The sequence below is a fragment of the Stomoxys calcitrans genome, chromosome 1 (genome assembly GCF_963082655.1).
Source record: "Stomoxys calcitrans chromosome 1, idStoCalc2.1, whole genome shotgun sequence".
Classification (NCBI taxonomy): domain Eukaryota; kingdom Metazoa; phylum Arthropoda; class Insecta; order Diptera; family Muscidae; genus Stomoxys; species Stomoxys calcitrans.
This window is the reverse complement of record NC_081552.1, coordinates 61464920-61471635: the sequence shown is the minus strand read 5'-3', so window position 1 is coordinate 61471635 and position 6716 is coordinate 61464920.

Below are 6716 nucleotides of genomic sequence, written 5' to 3'. Positions count from 1 at the left end.
GATTTCTTGAGCCTCTAGAGAGCGTAATTCCTATCGGATTTAGCTGAAATTTTGCATGACGTGATAAGTATGGTTGAAATCGGTTGATAATCTACCATAGCTGCCATATAAACCGATCTTGGGTCTGGACTTCTTGAGCTTCTAGAGGGTACAATTCTTATCTGATTTGACCGAAATATTGCATTGGTATATAACCTGATAAAGCTGCCATATAAACCGACTTCCAAGTTTGACTTTTTGAGCCTCTGGAGGACGCAATTATAACTCGATTTGCTTGAAATTTTGGAGGTGGTGTTTTTCTTTGACTTGAGCTTTTCTATTTGAAAAAGTCATTCAAAGAACTTGACAATGCTATCCATGGTGAGGGATATATAAGATTCGGCCCGGCCGAATAAAGCATGCTTTTACTTGTTTCGGGATGCAATGATGACTCATGGAGTACGCGTCGTATGCTGTTTAACCAATAACGCATATTTTATTTTATGACGAAGCCATTCAGCCTGATATGAGCTTCGTCGAAGCGCACTTAGCGTTGAACCCACTGAATTCGAATTTCGGTAGTAAATTTTAATAATTTCGACTCGTTGTTGGCTCGTATACCTTTTCATTATGAAATGACAAACCTAACTTAAGAGAAATTTCAAAAGAGCGGCGTTGATTGCTGTCAGTATCGACTTTGAAGCGTCCCGGGTTAAAAACCTTATATGTGTGCAAAATTGCAAGTAGCTAGGTTTGTCTGTTCGACCGCTATCGTGATTTCCACAGACGGACACGGCTAAATCGACTCAGAATCTAAAGACGATCAGGAATATATCTAGAATATATCGCATATATACATTTCGAGGTGTTACAAACGGAATGACTAGATAAGTTAACTCCCCTAGAACAGTAAGTCCCTAGAAGCCGCGCTTTTTGTCCGATTGTGCACGTAGTACTCAGTTACGACTTCCAACAACTGCGCCAAGTAGATCCAAATCGGTATTTAACCTGATATAACACCCAAATAAATCGATCCTTCGATTATCTTTTTCGGTATCTACAATAGAAGCTTTATATTTTGCCTGGTTGTCAGAAACTTGGTACGTAGAGTAAAATTATGTCCTTGAACTAAATTTATTTGTTTAAATTATTATAGAAGCCATGGTAGTGGTTTCCCAAGATTTGGCCACGCCGATCTTAGCACGTTGACACTTGTTATACCTCTTTACAAAAATTAAAGCACTTCCTACCTATATTTATACAAAAACAAGTAAAAGCGTGCTAAGTTCGGCCGGGCCGAATCTTATATACCCTCCACCATGGATCGCATTTGTCGAGTTCTTTTCCCGGCATCTCCTCTTAGGCAAAAAAGGATGTAAGAAACATGTAAAAGCGTGCTAAGTTCGGCCGGGCCGTATCATACCTGGCACAGTTGTTGGAAATCGTAACAAGCACTTCATGCCAAATTTCAGCCAAATCGAATGAGAATTGCGCCCTCTAGTGACTCAAGAAATCAAGACCTTAGATGGGTTTATATGGCAGCTATACCAGGTTATGGACCGATTTGAACCAACCTTAGCACAGTTTTTGGTAGTGATACCAAAACACCACGTGCAAAATCTCTGCCTAATCGGATAAGAACTGCGCCCTCTATATGCTCAAGAAGTCAAGACCCAAGATCTGTTTATATGGCAGTTATATCAAAACATGGACCGATTTGGCCCATCACAATCCAACCGGCCGACATTAATAAGAAGTATTTATGCAAAATTTGGAGCGTCTAGCTTTACCTCTGCGAAAGTTAGCGTGCTTCGACAGACGGACGGACATGGGTAGATCGACTTAAAATGTCATGAAATTAGGCTGAAATTTTCAAATTTAAAATACTTCTCTCCAACATAGCATTATCGGGCGCAGCAGATCGGGCCGGGCTCAGCTAGTATATACATAAATATTTTTTAATTTAAGGCGTACGGTTTTGTACACACCACCGAAGAAATCCTTGTTCCATGCGGTCTAGATCGGTCCAGATAAGATATAGCTGCCATATGGACCGATCTCTCGACTTAAGATCTTGGGCCAATACAAGGACCATTTTTTGTCAGATTTTGCTGAAATTTGGGACGGTGAGTTGAGTTAGACCTTTTGACATATTTTTGTCAATTTGTCTCAGTTTTGGATATAGCTGCCATAGCTATCATAAAAGGCACATTCATTGTCCGATTTCGCTGAAATTCAGAACAGTGACTTATGTTAGGCCCCTCGATATACTTCTTGAATACTCAAATTGGCTCAAATCGGTCCAGAATTGGATATAGCTATCACTATATATAGATATCACTAAAATTTGACACAGTAACTTATATAAGGCTTTTCGACATCCATGTCCTATATAGTTCAGATTGGTCTTTATTTGGATATAGCTGCCAAAAAGACCAATATTGAACCAAAATTAAACAGTGACTTTTATTTTTTAATTTATGCCGAATTTGATCCAAATCTGACTATATTTGGATATAGCTGCTATGGGTACATAAATAATTAATTTTTCACCGGATTATTACGAACGGTGCTTTATATGTATACCCACGGTGGTGGGTGTCCAAAGTTCTTAATGAGTTTAAACTTGTTTGTTTTAAAGCAGTAGAAGTTATTTTATCTGATGTTTTTTAAAATAGTTAAAAAATTATCAAATTGTAGAAAATTAAAGAAATGTTTAATCTATACGCCCCTATGAGATGAAACATACAAACTTTTAATATATTTTAAATATTTTTTATAAAAATTTTTACCATCACAAAACAGCAGAAATTTTTTGTTTTTTTAGCAAAAAATTACCGCTGTCCCATTTTCAGCAGACTTTCTGTTGTAACATTTTTGCTATTCTTGTTAACAAATTGTGTGTATGTTGTAGGGTGTAAAAAGGTAAAGTATTTTACTCCAAAGATTTTAGCAAAGGTTCAATTTTTTTAGAGAGGTATACGGACAGTGTGTGTGAGCATCCGAAGTATCCTCTACCCAAATTTGAAAAAGAATCAGTTTTCAAAAAATACTGAAATAATTCCAGTATTATCCATTAAGCTTTTAAATCTATAGACTTTCTCTATATGAAAGGATGGTTTGCAAAATTCTTACCATGACACATTTAGAAAATAAATTGCTTCATTTAATTGCTTTCTTTACACAATATTATTGGTGTCAGGGTTTTTGTTATTATCGTTTTTATACCCTCCACCATAAGATGGGGGGTATACTAATTTCGTCATTCTGTTTGTAACTACTCGAAATATTCGTCTGAGACCCCATAAAGTATATATATTCTTGATCGTCGTGACATTTTATGTCGATCTAGCCATGTCCGTCCGTCTGTCCGTCCGTCCGTCCGTCCGTCCGTCCGTCCGTCTGTCTGTCGAAAGCACGCTAACTTTCGAAGAAGTAAAGCTAGCCGCTTGAAATTTTGCACAAATACTTCTTATTAGTGTAGGTCGGTTGGTATTGTAAATGGGCCATATCGGTCCATGTTTTGATATAGCTGCTATATAAACCGATCTTGGGTCTTGACTTCTTGAGCCTCTAGAGTGCGCAATTCTTACCCGATCAGAATGAAATTTCGCACGACGTGTTTTGTTATGATATCCAACAACTGTGCCAAGTATGGTTAAAATCGGTCCATAACCTGATATAGCTGCCATATAAACCGATCTTGGGTCTTGACTTCTTGAGCCTCTAGAGGGCGCAATTCTTATCCGATTGGAATGGAATTTCGCACGACGTGTTTTGTTATGATACCCAACAACTGTGCCAAGTATGGTTTAAATTGGTCCATAACCTGATATAGCTGCCATATAAACCGATCTTGGGTCTTGACTTCTTGAGCCTCTAGAGGGCACAATACTTATCCGATTTGAATGAATTTTTGCACGAAGTATTTCGTTATGATATTCAACTACTGTGCCAAGTATGGTTGAAATCGGTTTATAACCTGATATAGCTGTCATATAAACAGATCTGGGGATTTGACTTCTTGAGCTTCTAGAGGGCGCAATTCCTATCCGATTTGGCTGAAATTTTGCATGACGTATTTTATTTTTACTTTCAACAACTGTGTCAAATAAGGTTCAAATCGGTTCATAACCTGATATAGCTGCCATATAAACCGATCTGGGATTTTGACTTCTTGACCCCTAGAGGAAGCAATTATTATCCGATATGCCTGAAATTTTGTACGACGGATCCTCTCATGACCATCAACAAACGTGTTTATTATGGTCTGAATCGGTCTATAGCCCGATACAGATCCCATATAAATCGTTCTCTCTATTTTACTTCGTGAGCCCCAATGGGCGCAATTCTTATACGAATTGGCTGAAATTTTACACAGGTCTCCAACATATAATTTAATTGTGGTCCGAACCGGACCATATCTTGATATCGTTTTAATAGCAGAGCAACTCTTTTCTTATATCCTTTTTTTGCCTAAGAAGAGATGCCGGAAAAGAACTCGACAAATGCGATCCATGGTGGAGGGTATATAAGATTCGGCCCGGCCGAACTTAGCACGCTTTTACTTGTTTCTCATTCTTTGGCCCTCACTTGTTCCCTTATTAACACGTTCAAGCTAATAAAAAGCAACAATTTACACCGATAGCCTAGTGTGAAAAATGGGTGTACGAAGTGGGTGTTGAGGCTAATGGAATAAGAGAAAATAACAGCAATCCTAAACTAAGTAAAATAAAATGAAAATCGTAAACAATATGAGATTTCAACGTAAAGCTGTAATACCTGAAAAGCAGTCAGGGATCGCAAAATAAATATGGGTGAAAAGGATTTACAAGGTAATATACACAAATCGTAGGTTAGGTAAGGTAATATTGACAGTTTGTTACAGACTCGCTTGCTCGGAAATTTTGTGACCTATAAAAACACTACGATAGCAATAGGACCATGCTAACCGATGCATAACAAAGTTGTATAAAGAAGGTCATTACACAACTCAAATGTAAAACCAGCAAGAAAAGCGAACGACGGGCGGAACCGACTATATAATACCTACTACATTAAATACATAGAATCTTTGTTGAAATCTAGTCAAACTTTAAATTGCATACCAATTAAAATATCGAACCTTGTAAGATGTTCTTACAATAGGAGCAAAATTGTGGCTTAGCCCCCACCCTCGACAACCCTCGACAAAAATTTTAAATGTTTTAATTTTTTTACTGTCACGGATACAATATTTAATAAAACAATTAAAAACGTGATAAGTTTGGCAGGGGAGAATCTTGGGAACCCATCACCATAGATTCTTCTAAAAATTTACACAAGTGAAGATTGTCGAAAAGGACACGTATACTTTACGCACAAATTGTTTGCTAAATCAGCCATATAAGCTTTTTGGGGCCGTGAGGTACTGTACCATTCGGTATGGCAGCCATATAAAAACTATAACATTGCGGCACGCCGTTCGGACTCTGTTCTAAAAAAGAGCCCCTTATCATTGAGCTTAAGCTAATTGGAAGATCGGTTTATACGGGAACCATTGGAGTAGCTAGGGGGTCCAGGAGGTGGCGTAGTCCTCACCAGAAAATCTGTATCCCCATATATATTTTTAAATTAATCTACACTTTTTATACCCACCACCATAGGATGGGAGATATCCTAATCTATCATTCCGTTTGTAACATCTCGAAATATTGATCTAAGGTATATCTATTATTTATCGTCTTGACAATAAGTCGCGGTAGTTACGTCTGTCCGTCCGTACATCTGTGGAAATCACGATTGCGGTCGAACTCATAAAGCTAGCAGCACGAAATTTTACATAGATATTTTTCATTGATGTACGTCGTTGGGAATTGTAAATGGGCCATTTCAGTTCAGATTTGGATGTAGCTCCCATATAAACCGACCTCCTGATTTGAGGTGTTGAGACCCTAGAAGCCACAATTGTTGATCGATTGACCTGAAATTTTGCACAGTGTTCTGTTACGACATCCAACAATCGTGGATGGTATGGTCTAAATCAGTTAATTATTTAATTTTTTCCTGATTTGGCAAGGTTGGCCCAGGTCGAACTTAGCACGTTTTTACTAGATATCTCACCTAACCAAGGAGTAAACACAATTATACCCAACTTTGATTTTTAATTCCAACAAGTAAAAAGGCGTTAAGTTCGGCCGGGCCGAACTTTGGATACCCACCACCTCGGGTATATATGTAAACCACCTTTCATCAAAATTCGGTGAAAATTTCATACCTTATACTCATATACCTCATACCGATCTGAACTATATACGACACGATGTCGAAAAGCCGAACATAAGTCACTGTGTCAAATTTCAGTGAAATCGGATTATAAATGCGCCTTTTATGGGGCCAAGATTTTAAATCGAGATATTGGTCTACATGGCAGCTATATCCAAATCTGGACCGATTTGGGCCAAGTTGCATAAACATGTTGAAAAGCCTAACACAAAGCACTGTCCCAAATTTCGGCGAAATCGGACAATAAATGCCTCTTTAATGGGCCCTAAACCTTAAATCGAGAGATCGGTCTATATGGCAGCTATATGGAAATCTGGACCGATCTGGGCAAAATTGAAGAAGGACGTCGATGAGCCTAACCAAACTCACTGTGTCAAATTTCAGCGACATCGGACAATAAATGCGTCTTTCATCGCCCCAACACCTAAAACCTAGATATCCGTCAATATGGCAGCTATATCCAAATCTGGACC